General features: G+C 39.2%; 1 protein-coding gene across 4 annotated transcripts in view; it reads right to left on the reverse strand.

Annotated features, from left to right (window-relative positions):
- The window catches only part of THSD7A (thrombospondin type 1 domain containing 7A), a 2,877,792-nt gene that overhangs the window by 679,521 nt on the left and 2,182,032 nt on the right, over positions 1 to 16,239 (reverse strand). The window lies entirely within an intron of this gene.

Below are 16,239 nucleotides of genomic sequence, written 5' to 3' on the forward strand. Positions count from 1 at the left end.
TGTCCTCTTTACTTAAATTACTGATGCCACAAATATGTTGTTGGTTATGTGGTATGATTTTCTGTGTACTAGACAGCTTCAAAAATCATGTGTGATGACAGGCTTCAGAAAATTGAATGAAGGGATAAAACAAGCCTGAAAATAGGGACATACATCCAAAAATATGTACACCACAAGCAGGAGTAAATCTGGCTGAATATAGGAACATTCCTCCAAGACAGGGACAGTTGAAAGGTCTTATTTAAGTGCATTTACAGGCAGTGTCTAAATGCTACAGAGAAATATAGTTTCTGTAAAAAAATGTCAAATGTTTTGAGGATTACATGTGCATTTTGTTATATGTCATGACAAAATCTGGGTACTTTGTGCAGTATCCATTCATCTCAGCTTGAAAAATATTTTATATTTGGCTAAAATATCAACAAAACTTTTTAATTCACATTTTATTCAAAATCAAATCTGTTTTACATTTGCCTTGCTTTTTCCTGAGCTGAGATTAAGAAAGAGACAATGTCCTGAGAAATGAGATAAAGCACTGATTTCATGTATCTTTTTAACCCGTTGGAACTATTTCTTAACCATAGTAATGCAGAGCAGTCCAAAATAAACAAGTTGTAGAAGTGTGACAGAAATGGGCAGCATAGAGAATAAATGATGCGAAACATAGAGTGGTATTCAGGGAGCACATTATACTGAATCATCTGCATATTACACCATCAAACTACCCCTCAACATATACGACATACCACAAAGCATTACAACCTATCAGTCATTTTCGATTTCCAAAAGATGCAACAAAAATGGCTTAGTTAACCTTGTTTTATGAAATGTAATCTCGGATCTCAGTCACTGACTGAAAAACATACCACATTACCCAAGAGTCTTTCCAATACCAGGAGATGAAGAATAGCATTTGTTTTGTTTGCTGGAGTAAATCACTTTTAGATGTAACATCACTTTAATAAGTGCCAAGAACAGCAGTCTTCCTACCAAATGCTCCAGTGACACCCTTATTACTACCTCTTCCTGCATTGTTAATACATGTATTGTAGGTTTCACTGTTACTTAATAAAGCAGCATTAATGGGGATCCTCACTCTGTGTTCTAGTCACGGTGTGGATCTGTTAATGGATCCTCACTCTGTGTTCTAGCTACAGTGTGGATCTGTTAACGGATCCTCACCCTGTGTTCAAGCCACAGTGTGGATTTGTTAATGGATCCTCACCCTGTGTTCAAGCCACAGTGTGGATTTGTTAATGGAGCCTCACTCTGTGTTCTAGCCACAGTGTGGACCTGTTAATGGATCTTCACTCTGTATTCAAGCCACAGCGTGGATCTGTTAATAGATCCTCACTCTGTGTTCTAGCCATGGTGTGGATCTGTTAATGGATCCTCACTCTGTGTTCAAGCCATAGTGTGAATCTGTTAATGGCTCCTCACTCTGTGTTCTAGCCATGGTGTAGATTTGTTAATGGAGCCTCAACATGGCTGGAATAGGGAGTTTTATATCAAAAGCTCAGAAACTATAAAAATCACTTTGCCAAGCTATACTACCCAGAACTGAATATCAGAAAGCACTCAAAGGAAAATAATAAAACAAATCCACATAAAATGAAGCACAAAATAAAGTAATATAAACAAAAAAGCAACCTGTTTTCTATAGTAATTTAAAGATTTTATAGATATTTCAAGGTCACTATCTGTTATGACCATTTATGCCTTGCTAGACTTTTGTTAGCCAGAGGTCTTTACTCACTGCATGGAGATCTGTGAAGTAATTGCTGAAAATAAGAGAAGAACCTACAACTTGTATTTCCTAGGTTCTGTCTTTTGGCCAGTTTGCTGTTCATCTTATCACATATGAATCAAATTTTAAAACAATTCGCTTCTGTATGATGCTAGCATGGGAAATAATGTCAAATGCCTTGGCCAGGTCAAAACTCAGTCTATACAGCTTGGCCACCATCTGCAACCTGTATAACCAGCTCAAAAAAATGTACCAGATTCAGCAGACAGACACTACCATTCACAAAGCCACATTGTTGTGGGATTAAGTCTAATAAGATGACTGATACTGATATTGTAGTTTATGAGGTTACTTATACTACATTCCATGCTTGTAAGGTTTATTGCTCTGTAATTACCCAGGTTAGTTGAAGGCCGTCTTATGGAGGGACATTACCACAGCAGTGTGACACTCATCAGTGCAAAACCACCAGCTAAATTTAGTTTGGGGAATGTGTCTGCAACAGTAAGTCTAACAGTTTTGATTAATCAACCGAGTATATTATCAGGTCCCATGGATAAAATATTTTTGGTCTCAGTTAGCACTTTCAATACATGCTCCATACAAATAACTGGGGAGGGGGGTAAATTATTCAGATATTTCTGGAGTTTGGATAGAAGTCTTGGGAGTAAAAATGACACTAAATTTGTTTGCAAAGAAATTGGCAATGTCAATTGCGTCAATATAGGTGCTGCCATTATGAATAAGTTTCTTAGTTTACTAACACAGCTAAAGAATTTATAATTGTATTTGACTTCAGAGGCCAAATTGAGCTCATGTGCTCCTTTGGTGGACCTGACAGTGTTACTTTTTGGGCAATGCTTGTAATATTATCCTTGAAAAGAGGGATTTTTGTTAATAATTTAAGGAGTTCCCTTTTTTGTTGTGTAATTGATTTATGGGGGTGGACCATCAGTGTGGTTTGTTTGTGAATTTTTGAAGTTTCCATGCCACTTGGTTCTGTTAGGGTCTGCTAGCTCTGTGCAGTTTTCTGAAGGAGTAGAATTCCTTGGTCAAGTCTGGTGCCATATAAAGGAGAGGGAAATGCTGTCATTCCAGTAGCATTTAACAAATGCTGACAGGAACAGCTATATTATACTTTCTCAACATAATCAACATCACAGTAAAGGAGTATTGTGTTACATTGTCCATGAGTTATCTGCCACAGCACATATTTTTTTAAATAATAGTAACTGACACTTTTGTGAAAAGAAAACAGCCTCATCAATAGTACTGCAGAATATAATAATAATAATAATAATAATAATAATAATAATACATATATACATATGGGTCCTATCAGTTGATTGTGTTTTCAGAAACTTGAACTTCATATGGGCAAGACCATACGATCAAGTTTTTGAAAACTCAAAGTTTTTGCATGGAGATCACGTTACTTCAAGGATCGGGAAATTTACCCTCTTCCTTACTGTAGTGTGATCTTGGAGTTGGTATACATAATTTGCAGGGGGTGTGGGTGGCACAGGGGACTTGCCCCCCTACAAAAATGTAAAAGTAGATTTTTGTGTTTGTTGTGTTTTTTTATTTTATTTTATTTTTTTTATGTTGAGTTTTTGGAAACTCGATCTTATGGTCTCTTCGATATTATTTTCAAGTTTCCGAAAAGTCAATCATCTGACATAGACCCATACATACATACCCTTATCCTAGGCCCTCAAATTCTTCTAAACTACTTTGCATCCTTCTCATACCCATCAGCTCCTATGATCTTTACTCTAAAGTGCATCCAAGGTCCTTGTTGGTAATCTTATGCATAAGTATGTTGTTAAATAAATGAACTTAGTTTCAATCATATTGCCCATCTATAATGGCCTAGAATTTGTTAACTACTGTTAGTATAAAATATCAACTTATTCTTCCTTTTCACTCTGCATAGTTTTTGAATGTAAATGATTGATTTTTAATGCACACAGTCAGAGTGATGTTTCCACCCTCACCCCATTTTGTACCTGTTGTCATTGCTGATGGTACCCCTCAGCTATCCCTGATATTTGAGAATACTTCGTATTTTTCCTCATCCATTTGATGTGTCCCTCATATTTTTTCTGGTAAATAAATGAGGATTGCAGTCAATCAGTAATGCCAGACATTCAAATTTTATACTTTTTATTCTTCAGAAATGCATGTTGGTCCAAAATCTGTTGTTCTATGCACTTTTCAAGTAAATTAAAGAAACATATAAACATTGTCCATGACTGTGGGCCTTTGTCTGACCATTGTTTCTGGCTCCATCCCTGACACCGGGGCAAAAAAGTTGAGAACTAAGCAGTATATGATCCTGCATGCAGACAAATGTAATACTGTAAATGCATGTTAGCTCTGGGGAAGGCTCTTTCACACAAACTGATTGTATGCGTCCTCCAGCATCTGCAGTTCCTCTTATATAGTACTAGCTGTCTTTCAGAAGTAAGACTATTTTATTATTAAGACAAGTAAGCAAACAGATGTTTATATTACTTGCGAAAGATAATTATACACAATGATAGTTTCATAATGTTAATTTTCAATGATTTGATAAGCTTATGACTCTGCTTTCACCTGCATTTATTTCAAAAGATGCTCATCTGTCTTGCAGGCCCCAAAATTTGTAATGTTTTCACTTTCAGGATACATTTAATGGATGCCCTTCAACATTAAGTGAACTGGAAATAACTACTTTTACCCCAGGCCTTCTTTGTCTAAAAGAGGCTACTTTGTAATCCTCCAGCATGGTACCAATTCTTTTGAGGTAATTAAAAATTCCTATGACTCTCGATGCTCCATTTCCTGAAAAAAACACCACACACCAAAAAACATCAGTCCCTTTAACCATCGCTCTCTCACACCAAAGAAAGGCTAAAATAATCTTCACCTTTCACAGTAGTCACAAAATGAAGTAAATACAAAATTTGGGAGGTTGGCATAATGGTCAAGGTGTTTACCTTACAATCACAAGGTACAGGGTTTGATTCTGACATTGGGTAATTGGCTAGGCTTAAAATGGCCCACAAGGGCAGTTAGCCTAGTACTAAACTATGAACCTAAAACACGTGCTATTGTGTGCCATTATAGAAGAATAGTAGCATTAATATAAAAAAGGAACATATTTTAAGAATTAACTCTATACTTTTATTTATTTATTTAGCTGGTTAGTCAGTCTTTATTTATTAGCCAGTTCAGTGAACTGGTCCAAAGATCTTTTTGATGACCAAGTCCTAAAGGGCAGTGAAACAAATGCAATATGTTATAGTTTGAGAAATACAGTATACAGAAGCTATACAAAAATGCATTACGGCATCAACGTTATACAAGGCTCAATTATCAACAGGATAAGAGGAGATGAGATAAAATGGTGATGTATAACCAATCTACAGGAAAGTCCCCGGAAATAGACAGCAATCCTTTGGAAGTTTGGAAGCTAGGAGGGAAAAAACTGATGTCTTGAAGGTTTTGTTTAACAGTATTTTAAGAAGATTAGAAATACCAACATCCTGGAAGAAAGCAGTAGCAGCTGCAATACCTAAAGAGGGTAAAAATCCATCAGCTCCAGCTTCATACAGGCCCATTTCAATACTAAACCATGATTACCAGGTGTTCATGTGTATAATGGCTAAAAGAATGGCAAACGTGATGCCAAAACTGATAGATATGGATCAGTGTGGTTTTGTGGAGGGGATGCAAACATTTGACAGCATCAACATAACACTGATGATCCAGAGGGAAGCAGAATATAATAAAATACCACTGTTGTTAGTGTGTCTTGATGTAGAGAATGCATTTGCTAGAGTAAGCTGGCACTTTATGAGCAGGGCAATGGAAACATTTGTATTCCCTGATAAAATTATAAGGCTGATTAGAAGGATATATGAAGGATCAGAGGTGAAATTTAAAGTGGGTGGGGTCCTCTCTGATAATTTCTGTTTGAGCACAGGAACTGGGCAGGGGTGTCCACATTCTCCTTTGTTATTTGCATTATAGTTAGAACAACTGGCAAAGAAAATAAGGGACTCAGAAATTCAAGGATATAACTGGTATTCTGTTTGCAAATTATATTATTTTATACCTGACAAAACCAGAAAGGGACATTAAAATGTTGTGGAACACTTTGAGACAATTTCACATCTCTTTGGGATATAAAATTAACATAGCTAAAACAACAGCAATAGAGGTAAATTATGTACCCACACACAAATTGGTTCAGCAATATCCATATTTATGGGGACATGATAAAATTAAATATTTAGGAGTATGGATTAAAATGAATTCCAGTGTAGCAGCTAAGGATATGTGGGAACAGACTAAACAAAAGATAATACCAAACCTGAGAAAATGGAAGCCCTGTTATATGGTTATGGATAGTAAGATAGTATAACGTTTTTAGTTCCTTTAGTCTTATACACAAGTCAGACATATTTTTATCAATCAGAGGAGAAGTTGTGGATAGCAATTAATAAAGAGCTGAAAGATTTTATCCAGAAGGGAAAGGCAGCAAGAGCCAGGTGGGATAAGCTGATTCTTCCAATAGGACAAGGTAGATTGGGATTACCCGATTTGAAGGGGTATTTCAGAGCAACACAGTTAAGGCTCCTATACATAGCACAAGCAGAAAACTATAACTCAAAGTGGAAACGGATGATGACGAAACAAGGTGGGAAGCTCAAGAAGCTGGGATTTTGGATGCAGATCTTTAAGGAGAATAACAATAATCACACAGAATAGTATTTATAACAATAATCACACAGAATAGTATTTATAACAATAATCACACAGAATAGTATTTATAACAATAATCACACAGAATAGTATTTATAACAATAAACACACAGAATAGTATTTATAACAATAATCACACAGAATAGTATTTATAACAATAATCACACAGAATAGTATTTCTATCAAGTAGCAGAAAGTATTCTAAGGACTAAGTCAACATGGGAATGGAGAAAGGAGAATCTGCTGATAGGGATGACTGCAATTAGGGATAGAGAAATTTGGCAAGAGGGGGCTGGAAATTATTGGAGAAAATTGGCAAAGGGACCAAGGCTTTGTGAGCAAATAACTAGAGAGGAAAAGGTAATAGACTGGGATGACAACAAGAATTTATTTGGACTGCAGGTTAGAGATTGTCTTCCCTATCAAAGATAGATATCAGAGTATAGGCAAAGAGAAAGAAATAGAGGGGTCCTAAATAAAAGACCAACACTGGTAGAGTTTTAGTAGAATCTAGCACAGACACTGCCATTAAAAAAGGAATAATTAGTAGACCATATAAAATATTGCATGATAACTATACGAATCAATCATAGGAGGTTAGAAAGGATTGGGAAGAGAAACTGAATAAGCAATTCTCAAAGAAACAATGGGAGGATGTATGCATATCTCCCAAATATGCAACAAAATCTAGAAGATTTAGGATTTTTGCTTGGAAATGTTTACATAGGTATTTTTATACCCCAAGTAGACTCCAGAGAATTTTTCCTCAGGTAGACATTTTCTGGAGTTTAATGAGTTGGTCAACTTTAAAGATTCCCTGCTGACTTCTCTATCAGAGATGCTCGGTGAGCAAATTGATGTAACTAGGGAAATGATTTTTCTGAAATATGATATAGCATCAGAATTGCCTAGACATAGTAAGGTTTTGCTGAATGTAATTATGGTGGCTGCCAAAAAACAATTACAAGAAAATGGAAATCAAACTCTCGATCAGCTGTACTTGAAGTAGCAAATATAGTTGCAGAGATAAAACTGGAACTGGGATCTCTAGAAAAAGGGTAGGAGCAAATTACATAAGAAAAAAATGGAAATTGTGGGAACAATACATACTGGGGAGGAATGACGTTTGAAAGAAGACAGGACTTGAGTGAGCTATGTAATATTTGACTGACAATGATTGGGTAGATTATAAGTGATGTATACTGTTTGCAAATAGAATTGTTACTAGGAAAGAAAATTGACCCCAGCTGGGATTGTATTAATGTGATTTGTTTTCATTTATAAAAATATATGATTGCCTATGTCATAAGTGACAATTTAATAAAGATGTTTCTTGATAAAAAACATATATATATATATATATATATATATATATATATATATATATATATATATATATATATATAATGTAGTGGGCACAAATGCATTGGTAAAATATGCCTAGAATATAGTTGAGTAGAATACAGTTGAGTAATATATATAAAACTGAGATGTCAGAAAAGAAAGCAGCTCAGAGATTAGCAATATTTGAATGAAGATAAGATAAAATATTCAGTACATTTCATCATTAAAACAAAGATAACAGTACAAAAGATGTTAAGAAGATTTGAACCTGATGAACATGATGGATATGCTCTGAGCTAGTGCAAAATAGCACAAAATATACTGAACCCACTGATATTACCAACATCCTGGCAGATAGATTCAGTGCAAACTTCACCCCCCCCTCACCCCCAAAAGGGCCCACTACAATACCGGAAAAGTGTAGTGCCCCAGAAATCACAGATGCACAGGTGAAAACAGCCCTTTCAAAAGCCAAAAGCACAGTGTCAATGGGGCCAGATGGTGTCCCAGGCTGCGTCTTGCACGAACTAGAGAACAAACTAACCTCCCACCTAAACACACTCTCCACAGGCTACATGCCCATAGAATGGCACACAGCAACGGTTATTCTGCTCCACAAAGGAGGGGCCACAACTGACCCTGGTAACTATCACCCCATAAGCCTGACTAGCCTGGTCTGCAAGGCTATGGAGCGCATCATCATGGAACTCATTAACAAAGACATTAGAAACCTCCAAACACTTGACCCGACCCAGTTCGGCTTTGTTAAGGGCAGATCATGCCTACTAAACCTGGTTGACTTCTTCGAGACAGTCACCAAGGCCATAGATGAGGGGAAGGTAGTTCACACAGCCTACCTTGACCTTGCCAAGGCTTTTGACACCATTCCCCACTTGGGAATTATAGAAAAACTCACCAGCCTGAACATAAAACCCTATGTCATGAGATGGGTTGCCAACTGGCTTAAACACAGAGCTCACACAGTAAGAATAGCGGGCTCCAGGTCTGACTCTAAACCAGTCACAAGTGGTGTCCCACAAGGCTCAGTCCTGGGACCCCTACTGTTCAACATATACTTCTCAGAAGTACAGGCAAACACAGGAGGACTATGGCTAACCAAGTTCGCCAATGACTGCAAACTGGGAGCCATAATTGACTCTCCGGCTGACATGGACATTCTCCAAAAGAGCCTTGCTGAGACAGACATCTGGTGTTAAAGTCATGGTCTCAAGCTAAATGTCAAAAAATGCATAGTCATCCCGTTTGGGAAAAACAAAACACCCCTGAATTACCACATAGGTGGCAGCCCCCTTAATATAGAAGAGGTAATAAGAGATCTGGGGACCCAGGTAGATAGTAATCTCTCCTTTGACAATCATATTGCCAAAGTAGTTAGGAAATCCTTCTATGTAGCCCATCTGATTACTAAAGGGTTCGCATCTAGAAATAAAGAGGTTATAGTGCCCCTCTGCTCATCACTCATCAGACCCATCATAGAGTACAATGCCCCATTTGGGATGTACCTTACAAGACACTTCCAACAGCTGGAAAGACCACAAAAGCACCTCACCAAGAGGATTACTGGTCTCAAACATATGTCCTATGCAGCCCAACTGGAAAAACTCCAGCTGTACTCAATGGAATATCGCTTACTCAGAGGTGATCTCTGCCTGACTTACAAAGCCATGTCCAACTCAGAATTGATGGACATGCTCCACCTAAAGAAATCCAAGTCACTGTGAGCCACTCGCTCTAGTGAGCTAAACCTCACCACAACAATAAATAGAACATGCTGGAGGGATAGATTCCTGTCACAGAGACTCCCCATGCTTTGGAACAAAATTCCTAACTACATTAGGCACAGCCCCTCACTAACACTCTTCAAGAGAAACCTTGATGAGTGGATGGGTAACAGAAAATACACCCCTGGGATCACTTCATTGGCTCTTCTTGACAGAGGCTCAGTTAATTAATCAATGGGGCTGCGAAAGCTGACACACTCTGGCTAGGCTTATAAATGCCCTCGGGCAGATAGCCTAGTACCTTACCTATGAACATGGCTTAACTTTTAACTAATGTGTGTCCACTGTTGTTAGAAAGTCCTATATTGCACACCATGGGTCCCTTCTAATTATCTATGGTATGATCCCAGTTATTCTCATTAGTTGTAATATCTATATAATTAATGATTATCAAGGTAGTTAATAAAGATAGACATAGAGGAAAGCATTAAAACAAATTCTGTGAGACCTGAGTAATGTTCATCATCTCAGTAATCATAGACAGTTCAAGACTACTATGCCTTGTGAACATTATTATGCCTTGCCATTTCCCACACTAGACTGCACCTCTCCTTCCAAGGAGGGCTAGGCCACTCACGCCCAGGGTAAACTTATGAACACCCGCCCAGTTATCCAGGTCTCATTTGAAGGAGGACAGTATTACTCTGTTTCTTTTTCCTGCAGGACGAGTCTATTTCCGAGGTAAGGGAGACACTGCATAATGAATCTGTCTCTCCACATTGTTTTATTGATCTGCTGAAACAAGCTAAAATCCTTGTCCTGGTATTTGTGAAGTACAAGAAACTCTAGAATACTGGGTCCCAAATTGCTTTTCGGCAAGGCATGTATCTCCTCTGAGGAGCATATAGGACACTCTAGTATTTTTTGGCACTTTAGGGATTTTTAACTTGTGATAACCTTTGTTAGGAACTTATGGTATCTTGCCATCTGTTTGCCATGCCTGTTGAGGTATATTTGAATTGTATTTTATAATTTATTTGATCAATGCTGAATACACTGACATCTTTAAATCTTGATGATATTCCTTTGTTGATCAGCTAAGGATTTCCAGACAACTGTTGTCACATGGTGGTTAAAGGTCAGGGAATTATCAACCCAAGTTCCCAGGTTTTCAACTACAATTTCATTTTGAAACGGGGTATTGTCAGTGCTATATACTGGGTGGATAGATAGTTTGATTATCAAATGTGACAATGTTGCATTTTTTTAGCATTCAATTTAAGCCCATTTTTCAATACATCAAGCAATTATAAGTGTAGGTCCCTGCAACAGGACTTCTGTGTTAGAGGGGGATTTGACAGTTTTCAGCCATCCCCAGACATGGTTAGCCATAGGTCTTGTTTTTTAGTCAATAGGTCACAGAGATGAATACCAAACAAAAGCAATCCAAGCACTTAATCCTGACAGCCACCACTGGTCACCTTCATATTTGTTGATACTTCCGTTGCCACCCACATCAGTTGAGTTCTGACTTTTAACTATTCTAAACAGCCCTTGCAAGTACGGCTGGTGCACAAGGCCAAAAAGCATGAACAATTTTTCCAACAAAAGATGCCAGCAGCCGAAGAGTAAGAAATATATGTTTTATTGTGGCTACACCGAAAAAACACCACACTTTCAGACGGGTTTCGGCAACATGCCTTCTTCAGTGATGAACAAACAAACCATTTTGACATAATTATATACCATAGTTAATTAAGCAATTACAAAATTTAAAGCAACAACACCTTCACGAGGCTGAAAACCAACAATGAATTATAAGTGATCATTAAGGCCAGGGTTAAACAACCCCCCCCCCCCCAGCCTAATTATCCATTTTTTCTTTTTTATTTAAAAGGGCATGCCACCCTTATTTATTGGATCTATCCCCCTAGATTTTGTCAATGACCATAAAATTAAATCTGGCTGTGGTGTGGATCAATGTGTGTTTATATAGGACACTGGATGTGTGCTTATTCCAAATGTCACTGAGATGTTTGGACATACGTATACGTAGTGGCGTAGATGTTTGTCCTACATAAAAGGAAGAACATGAGTATGTAGCTAAATATACCAGCCAATCGGTGTCACAATTGGCAAAAAATTGGAGTTTGTAAACTTTGCTGGTATTCCTGCTGGAAAAGACTTTTAGCCAAATTGCTATCCATCTTACCACATTGCAGTCTATTTGTTATGCATTCAGTTTATGGATTATACTAGCATGGGGGAATGGTGTCAAGTGTTCTGGACAGAGAAAGATAAGCTGTGTGTACAGTGTGACCACTGTCAACAGTTTGTGTTACCTTTTCAAAGACGTTAACGAGGTACACTAGACATGGTCTACCTTCCACTTTATGAGAGCTTTAACATCTATCTTACTCAAGTCTACAGTCTTTTGTATTCCATAACCTTACAGATGAGACTTGCAGGCTGACGGGCCTATAGTTTCTGGAACTGGTAGTAGGGCCACCTTTATGGAGCAGCATCACAAGTGCTTTACACCATGCTTCCAGGACTGAGCCTGTAGCCATGCTCAGGTTAAACAGCTTATGTAGAGGTTCTGTTGGGGCATGTTTGGTACTATTTATCAAACGGCTGTGTATGTTATCTGGTTCCATGGAGGAAGGGCTTGACTTGGACAGTACTTTCAGTACATGTTCTTTAGTAATGATAGGGGGTTTGAGAGATATAGGGATAGTAAGGTTCTGGGTAGTTGTCTCTGGAGTGAAATTTGCACTAAATAAATTTGCTAGACACAGTTGCATTGTGCAAGCCTATCCGAGTATGTAAGTGAGCTGTCCTAAAGAGTATTTTAGTCATGACCTAGTCCAAACTGATGCTCCAGTAAAGCATGAAACTAATGGTGAATGCAATGGCGTAACACCAAAATTAGAAAAGACCACTGAAGAGGAATACAGTGCAGTTCACTGTGGTATGTTTGCACATTAAACAACATGCCAATTGGTTATGTAACTACAAAGTATATGTATAAATGTGCTGGTAAACACAATGCCATTAAAGCAAGATAACAGTGCAAAAGATGTTAAGACGCTTCAAACCTGATGAACATGAACATGACTTAACTTTTGACTAATGTGTGTCCACTGTTGTTAGAAAGTCCTATATTGCACAGCCTATAAACAAAGGGATCGTGTCTAGATCTAGGGATGTCATTGTCCCCTTCAGTCAATCATCGTTAGGCCACTCATTGAATACAATGCCCCCTTTGGCATGTATCTGTCCAGACATATGCGACAACTGGAATGCTCACAGACACATCTTATTTAAAGGACACAAGGTCTAAACAACATGTCCTATGTGGATCAACTCAAAGCCCTGTCACTATACACGGTATAGTACAGGCTGCTAATAAGTGACCTATGTCTGACATACAAGATGTCCTTCAACCCAGTACTGATGGGTTTACTGCATAGGTTCATAGGCTGGTTCATAGGTTGGTCCTAGGCTATTGTCCCTAGGGCCTATACAAGCCTAGCCATAACAATTCCATGGCTATTTCTTCCCACAGTATTTACTTCCCTGGACCCCTGTCTAGCAGGGCGGCTGACATGATCCCCGGGGTGAATTATTATCTCCCATCCAAACATCAAGGTTCCTTTTGAAGAGGGCCAAAGAGGCACTCTGCTTGACATGTATGGGCAGTCTATTCCAGAGTCTTGGGAGTCTCTGAGTCAGGAACCTAACCCTCCAGCATGTTTTGTTCATTGTGATGACAAAGTTTAGATCTCTGGAGCATGTGTCTCTGAGGGATTGGGATTTCTTTAAGTGTAGCATGTCCAACAGCTCTGGGTTTGACATGACCTTATATGTTAAGCAGAGATCGCCTCTGAGTAGACGATATGTCAAAGAGTATAGCTGGAGTTCTTTTAGACTGTCAGCATAAGGCATCTGCTTTATGCCTGTGATTCTTTTAGTGAGGTATTTCTGCGGCTTTTCCAGTTGTTGCAGATGTCTTGAGAAGTACATACCAAATGGGGTGTTGTATTCTATAATGGGTCTAATGAGGGATGAGTACAGTGGGACAATGACCTCCTTTTTTCTGGATGAAAAGCCCTTAGGGATGAAGTGTGCCACACAGAAGGATTTCCTGACTGTTGTGGCAATGTGGTTATCAAAGGTGAGACCACTGTCCACCTGTGTCCCTAAGTCTCTTGTCACACTTTCGGTGTTTAGTGTACTGCCTTTCCAGTTGTTGCAGATGTCTTGAGAGGTACATACCAAATGGGGTGTTGTATTCTATAATGGGTCTAATGAGGGATGAGTACAGTGGGACAATGACCTCCTTTTTTCTGGATGAAAAGCCCTTAGGGATGAAGTGTGCCACACAGAAGGATTTCCTGACTGTTGTGGCAATGTGGTTATCAAAGGTGAGACCACTGTCCACCTGTGTCCCTAAGTCTCTTGTCACACTTTCGGTGTTTAGTGTACTGCCACCTATGTGGTAATGCATGGGTACATGTTTTTTCCAAAAGGGAATAACTATACATTTCTTGGCATTGAGCTTGAGCCTATGGCTCTGGCACCAAGCATCTGTTTCTGTAAGGCCCTTTTGTAGAATGTCCACATCATTTGGGGATTCAATAATGGCTCACAGTTTGCAGTCATCTGCAAACTTTGTTAGACAGAGTCCCTTAGTGTTGGCCTGTACTTCAGAGAAGTAGATGCCAAACAAGAGCAGTCTCAGGACTGAACCCTGAGGTACTCCACTTGTCACTTGTCTGGAGCTGGATTTGGAATCGGCTACTTTACAGTGTGGGTTCTGTCAGTAAGCCAGTTGGCAACCCATTGAGCGATGTAAGGATTAATTCCCAGCTTAGTAAGTTTATCTTTGATTCCAGCATGTGGGATGGTGTCAAAGGCCTTGGCGAGGTCCCTTGTCCATGGCACTGGAGACTGATTCAAAGAAGTCAATCAGGTTCAGGAGACAAGATCAGCCCTTCACGAACCAAAACTGAGTGGGGACCAGTATTTAAATGTTGCCAATGTCTTTGTTTATAAGTTCCATGATAATACATTCCATGACTTGCAGATCAGGCTCATCAGACTGATGGGGCAGTAGTTCCCAGGATCCAAGGTGGATGTCCCCTTGTGGAGTGAGGTTAGGCTATGATTAAACATGACACTTAGGTGAGGTGCCAGTTCATTTTGTAGTTCATGTAGTACACAGCCTGGGATGTTACCTAGTCCCATGGATGCTGTATTCTTAGCTTTGGAGAGTGAATTTTTTACCTGTGTGGCCATTACTACCAGAATTTGGCAATCTTTCAGTATTGAGATGGGCCCTTTAAGGGGTGAGAGGGGGGGTGAAGTTTGCACTGATTCGATCTGCCAGGATATTGGCAATAGCCTTGGGATCAGTGTATGTAATGCCATTCTGTTGTAGCTCAGAGCAGATCTGAGCATTGCCATTTAGATTCTTGATATAGCTATAGAATGCCTTGTGGTTATCTTTGGAATCATTGGCAATTTTATTTTTGTAACTAGCTTTGGAGAATTTTATGAGGGATCTCAACTTCTTACTGAGGCTGGTAAGGGAGATTTTTGCATCCTGGGATTCTCCTCTTTTCTGCAACCATTTCTTCCTTTTGTTGTAAAGTTTGTTTATGGCAAGGGACCACCAGATTGGCTTCCGTTTTATGGAGGAGAGAGTCTTGGTTCTATTGGGGATGGCACAATTCATGCACGAGTGGATGTGCTCGTACAGTGCCTTAATGTAGGATTTCAGTTCCCGTCTGCATGGGTGTGATAAAGTTTGTCACTTCTGACTTGAGTAGCATGAAGTTGGCTTTGGAGAAGTTTTTTACGGAGGTTTCCTTACTGGGGGGTGGGGGTGGAATGTGGATGTCAAGGGTGATTAGCTTATGGTCAGACCTGACCAACAAGGGGGTGACCATAGGTGTGGATCATCGATTTCCCATGTTGGTAATGATCAGGTCTAGGATATTGGAGCCCCTGGTGGGACAAAGGATTAGTTGATCCAGGGTGCTGGAATTTATGAATTCCAAGAACCGTTGGGCAAAGGTGTTGGTACGTGAGTAGTTTTCCCAGTTAATGGCAAGGTAGTTGAAATCATCCAGTATTAGGGTGCTTGGTTGTATCTTAATATTTTCCAGTATGTTTAGAAAGATGTAGTGAGAATCTTGGGGCATGGCAGGGGATCTGTAGCAAGCTACAATGTGGATTGCAGTCTTACCTAGTGTTAGTTGCACCTGGAGACTTTCAGATGCATTGTGTTGGGCATCTAGCCTGGTGTTGTGAGTATCCTTGGTGAATATGGACACTCCTCCACCTTTAGTGTTTCAGTCCTGGTTTGGTGGCTGAAAAGTGTGGTAAGAGTTGTAGCCTGGTACTGCAGGGGTGTTCTCTGGAGCCTTGAACCAGGTCTCAGTTACTGCACAGACATCGATGTTCTCCATTTTTAAAAGTGGCTCAAGAGAGTGCATTTTGAGGTTTAGACTTCTAGCACTGAGTAGCATTAACTTCAGATTTTGCATGCTTGTACCTGTTACGGTGGTGGTTTTGTCTTTTGAACTTTGCCTAAAAAAGACACTATAGGGGTGGCAAGAGCCTTAGCCAGTAACCTGAATCCCAGGG

Source organism: Protopterus annectens, chromosome 3.part1, assembly GCF_019279795.1.
Source record: "Protopterus annectens isolate FY-2018-M chromosome 3.part1, PAN1.0, whole genome shotgun sequence".
Taxonomy (NCBI): Eukaryota; Metazoa; Chordata; order Ceratodontiformes; family Protopteridae; genus Protopterus; species Protopterus annectens.